At 42.3% G+C, this 17,323-nt stretch overlaps 1 long non-coding RNA gene across 8 annotated transcripts; it reads right to left on the bottom strand.

Annotated features, from left to right (window-relative positions):
- Positions 1 to 3,825: 3,825 nt before the first annotated feature.
- LOC112166527 lies at positions 3,826 to 9,352 on the bottom strand. Of its 8 annotated transcripts, XR_005810774.1 has the most exons (11): positions 8,907 to 9,351; positions 8,044 to 8,157; positions 7,743 to 7,832; positions 7,622 to 7,668; positions 7,275 to 7,410; positions 6,858 to 6,901; positions 6,286 to 6,560; positions 5,781 to 5,911; positions 5,383 to 5,488; positions 4,376 to 4,434; positions 3,826 to 3,840 (listed from the first exon to the last, which is right to left on the bottom strand). It is a non-coding gene; the product is annotated as an uncharacterized LOC112166527 (long non-coding RNA). The 8 variants fall into 8 exon arrangements; XR_005810775.1 differs by lacking the exon at positions 3,826 to 3,840 and having other exon boundaries at positions 3,904 to 4,434; positions 8,907 to 9,350; XR_005810776.1 differs by lacking the exons at positions 3,826 to 3,840; positions 4,376 to 4,434 and adding an exon at positions 6,025 to 6,121 and having other exon boundaries at positions 5,271 to 5,488; positions 8,907 to 9,352.
- Positions 9,353 to 17,323: the final 7,971 nt, after the last annotated feature.

The raw sequence follows: 17,323 nt of genomic DNA, 5'->3' as shown, positions 1-17,323 counted from the left end.
GCTTCTCCTTTACATTTTCTTAGATGTGGGACAAGAACCCACTATTCTAGTCTATTTAACATGTAGAAAGCTATGTTATGGGGGCATCTTGGCAAGGGCGGAAAGGTGGCTTCCCGGTGGCGGATTTGCGACTTCCGGATACCGCCGCGTAGCCTGAACATAGGGCTACACGATGCATGTCTCGGTTGGGCCTTGCCATGTCTCGTGGATGTCCCAAAGTGGGTGTTACTTATGCTTGGTGATGTAGAGAACTAGCTTGCTAGTGTAGGTATGAACAGTATCTTTAACACTAGTCTAACGGTATCGTGTAGGCGCAGAGCTATATCTAGCTAACAAATTCACAGCGAATGAGATATCCGGTCTTGTGCATTGTGCTAAGTACAATAATGTGCTTATTGCACTTAGGTAGGGCATTTCTGCCTCTAGCACTTCTTCGTCGTCTTCTTTTGGATGGAATGGATCATTCTTTGGATCAAGACTACAGACGACCATTGGGGTGCTTGAAGGCTTAATTTTATCAGTATTGAAACGCCTAAGCATCTTTTGGGCATAAGTTGATTGATGAATCAGGATACCATCTTTAAGGTTCTCAAGTTCCAAACCGAGGCAAAATCATGTTTTCCCAAGATCTTTCATCTTAAACTCAGATTTCAAGTGTTCAGCGGTTTCCCTCAACTCTTTAAGGGTGCCAATTATGTTCATGCCATCAACATAAACCGCTACTATTGCAAATCCGGAACTTGTTCTTTTTATGAACACACATTGGCATATATAGTTCATTGTTGACATATCCCTTACCAATCAAGTAGTCACGTAGACGGTTATACCACAACTGTCCAGATTGTTTCAATCCATATAGTGAGCATTTCAACCTTATGGCAAACGCGCTCTGTGGTTTAGACCACTTGATTTGGGTAACCGAAGTCCATTTGGGACCTTCATGTATATCTTTGTATCTAGATCTCCATATAGATACGCAATAACCACATCCATAAGTTGCATGTTCAGTTTTTCGAAAACTATCAAACTGACAAGGTAGCGGAACGTAATGACGTCCATTACAGGAGAATAGGTCTCCTCGTAGTCGATTCCAGGGCGTCGTGAGAAGCCTTGCACCACAAGGCGAGCTTTGTACCTTACTATCTCATTTCTCTCATTACACTTTCTAACGAATACCTATTTATGACAAACTAGTTAGGTGTTAGGCGGTATTGGCACAACCTTTCCAAATACCTTTCTTTTCGCTAGAGAATCAAGTTCTGCCTGGATCACATCTTTCCATTTTGGCCAATCAGCTCTGTTTCTGGTGGCTTTCTCCCGGTACCTTACCCAGAATGCTATACCACCTGGGGTACCGATCCAACTCATGTATCCTATATCAGTACAACATGTCAGAGGGATAAATCGTACTGGACAGCTTATACCTCTCTGATGCCAGAGTAAGGTACCGATATAGAAATGGACAGAGTAATAGTATCAGAAAGGAGTTATTACCTCTAAAAGGTGGTTGTATTAATCTTTAATACTCGAGCATGTGAAGAGTAATTCCTATATCCTCGATGTTGGACACAGGTTGTCTTGTAGTTTATATCTATTCTTCTGATGTGTGTACTCAGATGGCCTGTGTTAGTTAGGTCCGAAGTCCTTGACGTACAAGGTGCCATCCCTGATGAGTACTACCATGGTAGGTTACGAACCCGGGCCATGGTGTGATGGTTGGATACTCCTTCGAGGCCCAGCCGATAGTGCCAAATATCTGATAGTATGTACAAGTCACCCAAGTTCCCGTTCAAGATGTTTCTTAGGTAGGGACTTATTCGTAATAGTTTGACACTATCGTGCACGTAGGGAGTCCCCCAAGTTCGCGGTCAAGAGATGTCTTGATCGGGCCTTTGTAGGTAGCTACTCCACAATGTACTCGATTTAAGCCTGGGGTTGGACTCTGGTACCCTGTGGGGTCCAAGTGAAGGCTTGAGCCTCTGGTGCCCCGTGGGGTTCCGAGTGAGGGCTTGAGCCTCTGGTACCCGATGGGGTTCCAAGTGATGGCTTGAGCCTCTGGTACCTGGTGGGGTTCCAGGTGAGGGCATGAGTCTCTGGTACCCGGTGGGGCTAGTTGTGCATGCGAGGCACGTGGCGCGCGGATTCCAGAGGGGCAATAAATGCCCGTCACTTCTATTCTAACGGTTTGCGTAAGTAAGGGGTCGAAGGAGTTAGTGGGACATGTGGCGCGATCTGACGATTAGCGACCATTCGTTGCCAACGGTAGGGATTGCACATAAGTTGAATTTAAGAGGGAAAACCTCTGTTCTTCTTTTCATTCTGTGATTTCTGTGGAGAAACAGCCAGAAAAAGTTTTCCGAGTTTTTTTTTTTTTTTTTGCTATTCTCTGTTGCTGCGACTTTGAGGGAGGAGTGGCTGAACTGATATTTGGCAGAGCGCGAAGCAGGCGAAGCGACTACAGTAAGAAGAGGTAAGAAATCACTTCTTAGGTTATAGGTAATCTGGGTTTTTCTTTGCTTGGTTTCTGGTTTGCCTCTTTCTGGGTTTTGGTGTGCCTTGTTTTTGTTTGATTTTGCACTTTTGTTTGTGGCACCAAGTCTGCTCTGCAGGCGTTGATTTGGGTTTAGAATTGATTTGGTAGGAATAAGATTAGGATTTATGGGCAAGAGATTATTGTCTGGGTTTTTGAGTTTGTGGGTTGATAGCAGTAGGGATTGATCCACACTACCACGGAGCCCTAGATCTGGGACTCTGGGCTGATTCTCCCCCTTTTTCTGATTCCAGGTAGACTTGGAGAGTAGAGTATCCGTAGGCTAATAGGATGGAATCAGAAATGAGGGTGACACTTGGGGGAGGGGAGTCATCGTATCAAGCCTCGGAGAGGCGGGCGGAACAAGCTATAGATGCCTACTTGGCCAGTAGCGGTACCCACTTGGGGCACCGGGAGGAGGAGACCGCATCGTCAGCTAGGGTGGAGTCGTCTTTGGGAAGTAAGGAAACTATCGTGAATGAAGCACATAAGGGGTCCGGAGAGAAGGTCACTATTGCGATTCCAGAGGGCGTGCCAGTACGCAGGTACATGCTGGTGGATGGAACGTAGTGTGAGGAGCCGGGAAGGAGCATGACCATGAAGGAGATAATCTTCGTTAGACTAAGGTTGGGAATACCCGACCAGGTGGAGCTCAGGCCCCTGGGCCCCAATGAGCTGGCATGCAACCCTCCCAGCGGGTGGGTAACACTGTACGAGAATCAACTGCACCAGGGGTTATCCCTGCCAATACCGAAGCCGGTCCAATACTTGATAAGGATGCTCAACTTATCGCTGGGTCAACTAACCACGAATGAGTGGTAACAGATCCTTAGCATGCTGGCGATGTGGGATTTGTACGAACAAGGTTGGCCAACGATAAACGAGTTCCGAGCCGTGTACCGAGTGGCATACTCGAAGAAGTATTGAGGCACCGTGACCTTTAATGCGTGAGATTATGAGCCTTTGGTTACAGACCTACCAACATCACAGAGCAAGAAGTGGAGAAACAAGGTTTTTCTTGCTGGGGGCAGGTGGCAGATAAAGAATAGGAAGTGGCAGGTTACGGGATGTCACGCCCCAAAAATTGGAGGTGAAAACTATACTTCTCTTAAGTCAAAATGATATAAAGAAAAGCTTCAAAATACACTTTAGTTAATTTGAAAATAAAATCTTAAATTAAAAAAAGTAACGGAAGCTCAACTCTAAAGTTTAGAACAATCTTAAACAAGAAACTAAAACTTTTATTTTAGGGGACGCCGACACAACCACTAGCTGCCACCAAGTTTAAGCATTCAATTCCTCTTCAGTTCCTAGAACCATAACAAATTACTAATGAGATATAAACTTAGTAAGTAACTATAACACATCACGTATAACAAATAGGAAGACATTCCACACTTATATACTATATAGTAAAATGCATAGTACATGGAGTGCACTCAAGACAAATCAAACAGAACTTTCTAGGTCCTTCTAGACACACCATACCCGTGCGACCCAAATTTATCATAGGTGGGAGACAGATGTCACCCGTCAATGACAAACCCACTATGTGGGCCATATAACAGACAATGCAGAACCTACAAAGACAAAACAGTGCATAATTTGCACTTATAGAACATATTTCTCCCCAGACAACCTACTGGTATTGATATGCCAAGAGAGTACCTAGCAGAAATATCTTTCAAAACTTATCACATTTTGCATGATACATACTAGTAGAAGCTAAAGCATTCACAACAGAAACAAAAATGGTGCACTCAAAGCATAAGTGTATAATAAATATAGTAACATAGCATCCATAATATAGTTATCATGGTTCCAGAGCAAACAAAAGTTACTTACCTCAACTAACCAAGCTATACAAGTAACTGGTACAGCGTCCTAAGTTGCGGTTTCTCGGCCTAAAGCAAACAAAAACTCAAAATGAGACACGAACTAGAACCTTATAACCTGTGGTAAAAGAAATCTGGCAGGGCCTATGTCCTGAGGAAAAATCTCACTTACTACAGTCGTTAATCAAATCCCTTGAAAATTTACAACACTAAACTAGACATGCTCAAGTATCTACTGTAAAAATATCAAGTCAAAATAATACTAAAAACTTATCCAAATAATTTTCTAAAAACGACATATCACTACTAAAAAAACATGATTTAAGGACATTGAAACAGTGTCCTTAAATACATACAAGGACTCTTTAAAAAAGAGTCCTCTATCTGGGAGTCATCATAAGTCCCAAATAAGGACACTGGAAATGTGTCCTCTTATCTATACGAGGACACAGTTTGTGTGTCCTAAAAACTTTAGTCTCGGTGTCCTTATATCCATAAGAGGACACCTAAATTGCATCCTCATATTATCTAATATGTGTCCTCTTTTCTATACAAGGACACACAAATTGTGTCCTAAAAACTCTAAAAATGGAGTCCTTAAATCCATAAGAGGACACAGAAAATAAACTCTCATATGTGTCCTCTTTTCTATTCTAGGACACACAAATTGTGTCCTCAAAGATTTGAAAATGGAGTCCTTAAATCAATAAGAGGACACAAAATATACATTCTCATATGTCCTGTTTTCTGTACTAGGACATGGGAATGCATTTTGTGCCCTATTTTCTGTACATTTCCATCAAATTTTCATACAAATGACATATCAACAAGTCCTTATAATATGAGAACTGATATAGAAAAAATCCAATACAAGTAATCTACAAACACCATAAGTCCATCTCATTAAAGGAGATTAAAGATCCAAAATCTCCCTACTCTATTGTTTTGACCAATTTAATTCAAAGTTGTTGCTACACTCAGTAGGCTTCAAATATATATAACTAATCTGATTCATACCAGAAGTAAACAATCTGCATATACATATGCTAACTATTTTAGTTCATCTGCACCAAAATCCATCAACCTGCTCTGCCCACTCTACTCGATAAACATCTCCATGGCACTACATCATGAAAAGCTTAGTAAGAAACCAAGAACACAGTAAACTATTGATCTAAGTACTAAGGAAACAACAGCAGTACATAACATCAAGTAAATAAGCTCATCAAAGAATTTGAACTGAAATTGAAAGACTTCAAGTCCTGACAGAGAATATCCATAAATACAACTGAGAGGTTTGAAACTATATAAGGGACACTGATATTCAATGACTGTTTTATTTTCAGGTTGAATCAAACCTAAGTACTCTCAAATCATGGAATAATTCAATTCAATGGATTTATAGATTTTCACACCTGAAGCAATCCCATTATGTCTTGTATTGGTGTCTGAGAACTTCCATTCTCCAAAAAACTGACCCAAATATAAGAGCTGATGCAATTGACATTCTTTCCTGAACTTTATTTGTGGGTCTATCACGAGAAGCCTGGTCAGTTGTTCAAAGGCCATTAGATAAAACAAGGAACTTGGATTATATTTATGGAACTACAACCTAATTCATTATGAAAAGCTACCATACTAAATGCATATCCTCTTCACCTTTAAGTGATAAATTGTTACTTAAGAGTGTGGATGCTACTGTTCATAATGAGTTATACTGCTCTTAACCTTTGTCAGAAATGGTAAAATAAAGTGGCTGAAAATAATCAACAAATGAAAGTGAGTTAAAAAAACGTCAGAATAATTGTTTGAGATTACCAAATCTTGTCTTTCTCACATATGTACATCAGCATAAGATATTAGTAATGTTGAATTCTATTTTGATGAAAGTAACTATGAAGCATGCTAGTAAAAATTTACCTGCATCCACGCAAGCCTTAGGAGCAACCAGAATTGCCTCCACCAACCTCCCTTCTTCTGAACTCTACTCTTCCTGCTCAACCCGGTGCTGTTCTTGGAGATTTCCCTTAATGTAATCGGAGTTGCATACAGAACTAGTGATGATGTTGTGAAAATGATTCAACAAGAGCATCTTTCTTTTCTGAGAGGAGTAGACACTTTCAGTAGAGCTGTAGTCAACAGATATAAGATCAGCTAAAATCTCAGCGGGGTTCTCACGATCTGGGCAATGGTACCTATTGCAAAATCAATGATTAGTCAATACTTTCATAACTTTACAGCCCCAGGTTGAATCATGCTTGGTGGGCAACACAATTTTCCACTTAAAAGAGCAACAAAATTTTTCCAACTAGCTTCATATATATGCTACAAGATACACATTATAACTATATATAAGTTCTGAAAAGCCAAGAATACTATCAGTTAACATACACATGATGACGCTAGCCATATATAAAACGTGATATCTAATAGCATTATGAATAAGTAAAAGCTACCTGTCCAGCCGAGTAGACCTTTTAACATAATCTAACCTCCCAAACTTGGTCGGGGCATGCTGCATAAGAGGAGCAATTACCTGGACATAAAGGAAAGCATCAGCAACAAAATTACTTGGGAAACCAGAATCAGGAATTGCAAGAAGGTAAGGTAGGCTGCGATGCAACATGATCCCAGTGAAAGATGCAAGAAAATGAATCTATATATGGCCTCAATGTTTTGGCTAATTAGATGAAGAGAAACAACTAATATGAGGTAACAGAAATCTTTTATACAAACTTTTTGTTGAGAAGCAAGAAACTTTATTAAATCCAACTTTTAAAAGTACAAATATCTGTAGGAATGTCTTGTTTTATTTACTCAAAACATGAAACCACCCGACCAAGGCATGATATCAAAGATCTCTTCTTTTAGATTGTAATGGAAAAGGCAACCAAGATCAGACCACATACAACAGATTCATCTAACCAAGAATCAGCTATAAGGTTCACTGAAATTGTTTGTTCAATTCACAGAAGTTTTACTGGTAACACCAAGAGCCAGCCACCATAGTCCAAATTGGAGATAACGGATAAGCTCCTGCATGTGCTGCACAGAGATTGAATTATTAAATGACTAAATTATAGTCCAGAAATGCGTACAAACCATCTGATCAAATACCACATTCAATAATGGTACAAAGTCCTAATATTCAATAGAAAAACAATCTTATCTAATCAGCAATCTATAATATTTTTTCCTATCTAACAATCTAAAAGCAAATGTGAAAAAAGAGACTTGTATGCTTGAAAGTTAATACCTTTTCATGAGGTCCGCCAATTATCATAGTAGCAATTCCTATACCTCCTGCCAGCATAATAACAGCACAAATGAACCACCAATTTCCATAAATCAGGAAAAGGAAAGCAGGCAATGTATACCTTACTGCAGCCCATATAATCATCAATGATGACTAGTGGCTTTCCTTCAGACCCAACCCTTTTTTATTCTGAAAGAGGTAATTCAAAACTCTGAAAAGGAAAGAAAAAAAAAAGGTTAACTAAATACAAATTCAGATTATTGATACGATACAATTTCTGAAAGTGGTAATGTGACAACTTAACGGAGCCTAGCTATATAATCATTAATGATGACTGGTGGCTTTCCTTCAATCCAAACCCCTTTTTAATTTTAAAACAAGAAAATCCAAAATTCAAAGTACTGATAATCTGTCTTTGCTACCTCTAAGGAGGCAGATGGGAAGTAATCCTGCTGAATAGCATCAAGAAGCCCTTCCTCAGATACTTTAGGTTCCACTGAAGTTTTCACTGGTACACCATTGCCAAAGTCCACCTTCTAGAACCAGTATAAACCAAATTTAAGGTTTAGCAAGATCTAGAAGATATAATGTATAAAAATCCAAAGTATTGATACTTAAACTTATTTCCACAGTACCACACGTGGCGGCAGATGGAAAACAATCATGCTCGACAGCATCATGAAGTCCTCCCTTAGAATCAAACAGTATTTAAATCCTAAGTCTCACACATATTCAGCTTTGTGATTATGATACCATCAATTTGCCAGAAATACAATTTTGATGCTAATCATTCTATAATCGTTCACCGCATGTTAACTCAAAGAACCAGCAGGTAAATTACAGTAAGACAAGGATTCTCAATAGCCATAACTAATGACATAAGGAAAACCATTACAAAATCCATATAAATATAGGGCATTAAGATAAGCAACAATTCCATCTCTGCCTACCATACCAACTCATAGATTGAATTAAACAGCAAACACATTGTAAAAGTTAAGAAGAACCAGAAAGTAATATACAATTAACATAAACATTGCTTCACTACTAGAAATTTGGCCAAAGGGCTCCGATAGAACCACTGGATACAAGCAACACCACATACGATGGCATAAAACCACCAATACTAGATACGATGACATGAAATCACCAACACCACAGCTTACAATAGCTGGAAGTCACCGAGTACAGAACATTCAACCCAACAATAGCAAAACAAAACAAAAAACAAAAACAAAACCAAAAGAAATTTGGGATTGAGCAACCTCTAATCGTGTAACCTCACCTTGTATTGAAATTCTTGCCAAAATCTGTCGACCCAGAGTATATCTCACACCGAGTAACCTCACTATGAGTTGAATCAACTCAAATAGTCATCGCCACCTCCACCGAATCGAAACAGATCGAATCTGTTTTCAGCTCCAGTTTCTTTCTATTTTTCTATTACAACTAAAAGCTGAAAAGAGAGTGGATGAAACATCTTTTCTCTAATTGGTGAGGTTTTCGATTGAAGAGGGAAGTCGAAAATGGGGAAGGAGGGAAGTCGAAAATGGAGAAGGAGGGAAGTGAAATTTGGGGAGGGGGAAGTGAAATTTCGGGAGGGAATCGAAAACGCCAAGTACTGCAGCTCCCCCTTTTTTATTTCAATTGGATTTCAGTTTTGGAGCCCGATGAGGACACAACATAAATGGTTTAGGGTGTCGTTAAAAACTGTCCAGCCACTTAAAAATTTCAATTTGAAGCTGTGTGTCCTTAAAAACCTTCAAGGACTCCACATAAATTATGTGTCCTTGTTTGGTGTCATTGTATGTGATTTTTCTAGTAGTGTATGTTGCTTCCAGGAAACTAAACCTTCACCAACAATGACTCTTCCAAAAATTCCACAGGATTCAATATGAACTTAAACTCATTGAAATTTTACAAATCTATTTAGGGCTCAATATTTAACATATGATAAAAATTTGGGACAGAAATCAGTTTTTTCCAAACCCCAAAATCTATCTACAAAACAGAACCCAAAATAAGCCTCTCCACATAAACAGCTACGTTCATATGGTTAACGAATTTTATAAAAATAACTATGAATGATAAATTCATTAAAATTTTATTCCAGAAAGAAGACACAAAGAGAAAAGTTTCAGAAAATATGACGGCTAAAACAAAGCATTTGGCTCTTCAAACAATGACTGTAACACGTTCCTAACTTCTGTCAGTAGAAAACCCGTTTCCTCTATGTCAACTTTGAAAAACCACCATAAATTCGATTCTTAATATTTTTCTGTAAAATCAACTCCAAAATAACCCTTGATAAGTCTAATTTCAAATAATGAAAGAGCCATAATCGTTTAAATAAACATACCTGGTCGAAATTGTAACAATATCACCTGATCTCAGACTTGATACTTCGTCTCAAGCTTTTGTGGTCAGCGCAGCCTAACCTATTTTCTCCTTTCCCTATCCTTGCATGCAGTCGTTGTTCTCTCTTCTTTTTCTACCTTAAACATGTCTGAAACACTTTTCTTCTCTCTCAAAACTCATAGGTTCAGTTAACCTATTAGAAAATATCTATTAAGTTTCAGACTTCTAAGTAAACACAACCTCTTTGTAACTAGTTTAAAATTCCTATTTTCCTTTTTACTAAAATAACCAATTAACTTAAAACTAAGTGTACAAATAAATAAATAAATAAATAAGTCTCATAAAAATATTGTATGATCCAACAACAAAATATTTCACAATATCCAAACAAATAAGGTCTGCAAACAACAAGGCCACAAAACAAACTAAGTAAATTGGTGGATATCACACGGGAACCTACCAAGCCATCAGGGACTAGTCGTATACACTATCAGAGGTGGAGAAGAAGCGTATTGCAAGGGTATATGCCGTGTGGGATGACACGGAAGGAAGGAGCTCTTACAGATTCATCTAGTACCCTATATTGGACAGGTTGGGTTTAGGAAGAGTACCCGGTGAGGAATGACGCCAGAGTACTTATACTATAATAACTTAGTTTTCGTCTAACTAAATAGTGTCATTGTTCTTGCAGTCAAAGTACCGAAGAGGAAACCAAGGAAAGGCAAGGAAGAAGATAAAATGGATGATCTAAAGCTGATGGATAGGCTGATGAACCAGGGAGACAAGGCCTTGCGGATCGACATGGACCTGGAGGGTAAGAAGACCCGGACCTCCATCGAGGATATCCTGCTGGAGATACCGGATGAGGGGTATGGGGAACCGGACCCCAATGCCCAAATAGAGAAGCGGGAGGAGCCTGTCATTACCATCGTAGACCTGGAAAAGGGCAAGGCAAAAAGAACCGGGTCCTAGGCTTCTCTCTTCAACGGGTCCATTGGTAGCGAAGGCGTACTTCTGCCAGGGAAGAAGAGAAAAAGGTTCACCGCCACCGTCACCGCAGTGGAGGAAATGTAGAGGTGAGTGACATACACTGGGCAGGATGTGAAGGGGGACTCGAAGATGTCCAAAAAGAGTGATCAAACCCTTCCGTAATCGACCGCGTCATTGGGGCTGCTGGCTCCGGTGCTGCCGGTTGTCCCCAAGAAACCGATCAAGCAACTGCTCTCTGAGTATGGTGTGGCAGATGAAAAATTCATAAGGTCGATGCTTAGGGACCTTAAGGACATCGACCTAGACCGAGTCTGGGCCAAGGACAACACTCCCCAAGAGAATAGGAAGCTGGCGAGGGAGTCGATGATGCAGGTACATGGCTTATAATTGTACAACGCTTTATATATATATATATATATATATATTAAAGTATCAATAATGATACTGCTACCTTGTACAGGCGCTATAAAACGTCTATGCCATCGATTCTAGTGAGGAGGATACCCATCTGAAGGAGGAAGTGAGCAGCCTCTCCAGGCAAGTGAAGTATCTTCATGGGGAGAAGGCTAGGCTGGAGAAGGAGTGGGACTCCTTGAAGAGGAAGGTAGAGTCCTTAACTCCTAAGGTAACCGAACTGGAGGTGGCGGAGAAAAGGATCTCGGATCTTGAAAGCGAACTTGCTGGGGCAAAGACTGAGACAGAAAGTGCCCGGGACTCTGTGAAAGAAGCTGAAGAATCTGCCAATTCATGGAAGGTGAAAACAGAGCATCTGGAGGAGTGCCTTATCAAGAGGCTGTTGCCGGGCTCAAGGGCTCCCAAGAGCTTGTCGATATGCTACTCGCTGCTCAGGACAAAGCCGTGATCATCAAGAACAAAAAGTGGGTGGCAGCCGGGTACCTGGATGAAGTCAAATTCAGGCGGGGACTACTAGAAAAAAAGAAGATGGAACAGGAGGCCAAGGAGAGAGAACAGGGAAGCCAGAGTGGTAGACCCGAGGGAGGGGCAACTGGTGGTCATCCTGATGTTCATAATTAGGAAGATTGTCTTCCGGGGCCTTAATTTGTTACACCTATTTTTTGAACAATGGCCTCGAGCCAGTATTGGGGTTGCTCCCTTATTAAATTCATTTGCCTCGAAGTGCGGGGTTGCTTTTTTTTGTTTTGAATGGAAATGTTTAAAGGGATTAAAATTGCTTGTATTTTATGCCTTGCTAAGGCGTGTGTATTTAAATTACTCATTACCGGAATAAAGTAACTAACAATATAGCTTGGTTGTCCGGTACGTTCGGTAACTAGGCCAAGATGCAAGTAATGGTCTGAATAATCCATTTTTCCATTCAAGTACCGCATGGTGGTTAGTACAAAATGAGTACCCGTTGGGTAGCTTGCCATAGGCGATGGTCAAAAGCAAAAAAGCTAGGACAAGATGCTCCGGGAGCTACTTGTAATAGTAACGAAGGCGCTATGTGTTCCGTGGGTGCCGTGATATCACCCCGTCCATGTCCCAGATGTAGAAGTGCGGGGCCTGCTTCTTCCACGATCTCATAAAGACCCTTCCACTAAGGATCTAGTCCTCGAGGTTCTGGGTAAACTTGCTTCATGACCAAGTCCCCCAGTTTTAGCTTCCGGGACTAAACCTTGGCATCGTAATAGCTAGCTATTCTTCTTTTGTTCGCAGATTATGCATGTGTGCCACATCCCTTTGTTCTTCAAGCAAATCAGCATCGAGCTGTAGGCCCTCCGCGTTGGTACCCGCGTCGAAGTATTCGATCCTGGGACTTGGGATTTGCGTTTCATTAGGAAGGACCACCTCAGACCCAAAAGCCATGCAGAAAGGGGTCTCTCCGGTAGCCTCTGTCACCGTGGTCCTGATAGCCCACAATACCTCCGGGAGTTTAGAAGCCCAAAGACCCTTGGCCTCATCGGGCTTCTTTTTCAGTATCTTCTTGATTATCTTGTTTATAACCTCGACTTGACCGTTGGGCTGGGGGTGAGCTGGGGATGCGTAGAGGATTCTAGTTCCCAAATTCTCAGTGTAAGCCCTAAGTTCATCATTGTCAAACTGGGTCCTGTTGTCTGTGATAATGGTGTCCGGGACTCCAAACCTGCAGTAAATGTTTTTCCATAGAAAGTTCTTCACTTTCTCCGTGGTGATAGCGACGAGGGGTTCTACATCTACCCACTTTTTTTGGTAATCAACAGCTACAATGGCGTACTTGAATTGTCCCACTGCTGTGGGAAGCTTACCAATCAGGTCTAGGCCCCATTAGCAGAAAGGCCAGGGTGCGAGGAGTATGGAGAGACCAATAGGCGGTGCCCTTGGAATGTTCGCATACATTTGGCACTTATGGCAAGAGCTTGATATTGTTTGAGCTAGGGCCGACATGGTTGGCCAGAAGTATCCAGCCCTCAGGGTCTTGTGTGCAAGAGATCGGGCCCCTGCATGGTTGTCGCATACACCGGCGTGTATGTCCTTCATTATCTTGCGGCCGTCCTCTAGTGTCACACACTTGAGGTTGGGGAAGCAATGACCTCTTTTGTATAAGTTTCGAATCATAATCGTGTATCGAACTGACCTTAATTGGAGCCTCCTGGCCTCAACCTTATCGTCCGAGACTAAACCGTCAACCATGTACTTCAAGATTGGATCCATCCAGGAGGCAGTGTGGTCCATCGTAAATATTTTTGACACTGTTTTAGAAGTGCTCGACTTTTCCAGTAGTTCGACCTTGGTAGTCCCGTAACCAGGACTTAGAGAAGTTGCCGCAATCTTAGCAAGGACGTCTACTTTGTCATTTTTTGCTCTGGGTATTTGAGTGATGATGTAGGAGGTAAATCTCTTAACCAGTGCCCGGGCTAGGGCCTAGTAAGAGGACATGTAGGGCTCTTTTGCCTCGAAGTTACTGCTAAGTTGGTTCACAACCAATTGGGAATTGCTGAAGATATGAAGGTGTTGGACGCCTAGTTCCCGAGCGATCTGTAGACCTGCTATGAGTGCCTCGTACTCTACGACATTGTTGGATGCCTTGAAGGCAAACTTGAGGGCGTACTTGTAGACTTGATCCTCCGAGTTGATTAGCAAAATACCGGCGCCACTTGTCTTTTTGTTAGTTGCGCTGTCAAAGTACAATCACCAAGTGCTTGGTGGTTGTGGGTTCGGGGCTGGTGGTTCAGGGGTTCTCGTAGGTGGATCATGAGGGGGAATAAGTTCAGAAATGAAACCTGCCGCTGCCTGGCCCTTAATAGATGTCCGAGGCTGGTACTTGATGTCGAACTCCCCTAATTCGATGGCCCATTTAATTAATCTTCCCGATGTCTCTGGTTTCTACAAAACCTATCTCAATGGATGATTAGTGAAAACGGTAATCGAGTGTGCCTGGAAGTAGTGTCTGAGCTTCATGGCCGACACAAGGAGGGCTAAGGCTACCTTCTTAATGTCTGGGTACCTTGACTCTACGCTAGTGTAACCTTTTCCAGCATAGTACACCAAGTACTCGCAATCGGAATCCCATCTAATCAAAGCTGAGCTTATTGCAGTAGAAGATGCCGCAAGATATATATAAAGCATTTCTCCGGGAATAGGTTTGTAAAGCAGAGGTACCGCTGCCAAGTATGCCTTAAGGTCGAGAAAAGCAGCTTTGTGCTCAGTGGTCTAGGCTATTACCTCGACGTGTTGGGTTTTTAGTAACTTGAAGAAAGGAGTACACTTGTCCGTGAGTCTTGAGATAAATCTTGACAGAGCAGCCACCTTACCAGTAAGGGATTGGACCTCGTTCCGGTAGGTGGGGGATATCATATATAATATAGCCTGTACCTTCTCTAGGTTCGCCTCTATTCCCCTGTGGCTAATGATGTACCCGAGGAACTTCCCTATTTCAACCCCAAAAATCCATTTATGTGGATTAAGCCGCATACCATTGCGTAATATGATGGTGAAGACAATTGATAAGTTAGTTACGTGGTCCTCGACGGTTAGGCTTTTGACCAGCATATCATCCACATATACCTCCATGATAGTACCGATGACATCTACAAACATGGAGTTGACAAGTCGCTGATAAGTAGCGCAGGCATTCTTCAATCCGAAAGGCATGACCTGGTAACAATAGAGACCGTTGTCTGTGGTGAAAGCGGTGTGCTCCTCATCTGCTGGGTTCATTCGAATTTGGCTGTACCCACTGAATGCATCCATGAAAATGAATACCGGTACCCAACAGTGGAGTCGGGATTAGTTGGTCAATTCGTAGGAGCGGGAAACTATCCTTAGGGCATGCCCGATTGAGATTTGTAAAGTCTACACACATACGCCATGATCCAGGCACCTTCTTTGGTACCATAACCACATTGGCTAACCACCGAGGATACGTCACTTCCCTCACAAAATTGATGGCCATCAACTTCTTCACTTCCACCTGGATAGCCCCGTACTTATCATGTGTGAAAGCTCGGCGCTTCTGCCTTACCGGTGCCGAGAAAGGAAGAATGCTGAGGTTGTGCACGGCTATATCAGTTGGTATACCGGGCATATATATCCTCGTACGACCAAGTAAAAGCGGATGCATTAGAGAGAAGGAACGAGATTAGGTTTTCTCTGATGGCCGGAGCGAACTTGGTACTTATCTTGACAATTCTGTCCGGGAATTCTTTGTACAACACCACCTCCTTGATGTCTTCTATGGCACCGGGCCTTTCTTCGTCAGAATCTGTGTCATCTCTGGGATCCTTGTACCTGTTCGTGAGAAGGTCGGTGACTACAGGCAATATTTATGACTTTCTTTTACCCCGAGATACCGTTAAAGAATAACACTGCCTTACCGCAGCCTGATCACCCCGTATGGTCGCAATTCCAACCGGGGTTGGTACTTTCATCATGAGCATGTGGCCATCAATGAATGTCCTTAAACGCCAGAGTTCCAGGCGGTCCAAGATAGTATTTTAGGATGAAGCACAATCAACCACTATGAACTCTGTTTTGATGGTGGAGCAGTTTGGACTTTCCCCCACTGTGATCGACAAGTAATCTAATCCCAGTGATTGAACGATATCTCCGGAAAAGCTGATAAGGGGCTCATTATCCTGTGATAGCTTGGTTCATCCTCTGTTCAGGGCTTTGTACGCATCGCGAAATAATACACTAACAGAGGTCCCAGTGTCTACCAGCACACGAGAAGTTATGTGGTGGTCCATCTGGAGAGTGATCAGGAAGGGGTCATCATGGGGCATCTTACGGTCAGCTTCTTCTTCCTGCAAGAAAATGACGGACTTCCACCCAGCGTCGCCCCCTTGATGCGGGGTCTTGTGGAAATTGAAAACTTCCGGGTGACCGAAACTAGAATTTCGCTTCTTCATCCAGGGAGGTAAATCCTTCGGTCCTCCACAGTGAATCGTGAGGATCCGGCCATATATGTCGATAGATCTTATCTCTTTAGCGGGTAGGTATCGCTGAAGCTTGCCCTTTTGAATTAGCGACTCGATCGTATTCTTTAGAGTCATGCAGAGGTTGGTATTGTGCCCAGCATCTTCGTGATATATACAGAACCTTCCAGTCTCCTGCTGGGTAAGTTTTCTTTTTAGGAACTTCCGAGGTGGCAGTCCAGGTATCTCATCTCTATTCTCGTTCCAAATAGTTTTGTACGAAGAGTTTAGGAGAGTGAATACTTCGTACCGGGGTAGAGGTGGTGTTCGTGGGCCCTACTGTGCTCTTTCTTCCCGGTGGGACTGAGTAGTCTTGTAACCATTAGATCTGAACAAGGGCTCTTTGTTCCTTTTGCTTGAGTTGTGGGGTGATCGTCCCTGATCATGGACCCACTCCCGTTTTTGTGGCTCATCCCTAGCCATCGAGGCCGGGTTGGAGACTCTTCGCTCTAGTTTGACGCTATCCCCTTATGTTTATAATTTGGCCTAAGCGTGTCTGATGGCTGTGGCCATCAGCTCGTCGTAGCTAGCTAGGGGATGATGATTAATCCCGTAGAGGAAATCCCCGGGCCTTAATCCCCTCCTGAAAGCTAATTCGGCCAGTTCCTTGTTAAGGTCCAGGCACTTAGCGGTAGCCGCCTGCCACCGGTTCACGAAGGATTTCAGCGTTTCATTCTCTCCCTGCTGAACTTTCAGCAGTCCCTTGGGAGTGTGAATCCCGTCAGTTCGTAGGATGAATCGGGCTACAAATTTGTCAGCGAGCTCCTTGAAATTCCCTACAGAACCTGCCGACAGTTCGTAGAACCAACTCAGAGCTTCCCCTTATAATGTCTCCTAGAACATGTTACAACACACCTCATCCGTGTATCCCTTGGAGCTCGTCTGTGATCGGAAAGCTTGTAGGTGCTGATACGGGTTCCCAATTCCCGTATAATCAATC

This window comes from Rosa chinensis, chromosome 5, assembly GCF_002994745.2.
Source record: "Rosa chinensis cultivar Old Blush chromosome 5, RchiOBHm-V2, whole genome shotgun sequence".
Classification (NCBI taxonomy): Eukaryota; Viridiplantae; Streptophyta; class Magnoliopsida; order Rosales; family Rosaceae; genus Rosa; species Rosa chinensis.
The sequence above is the reverse complement of the archived record's forward strand: the minus strand, read 5'-3'. Positions and strand labels throughout refer to the sequence as shown.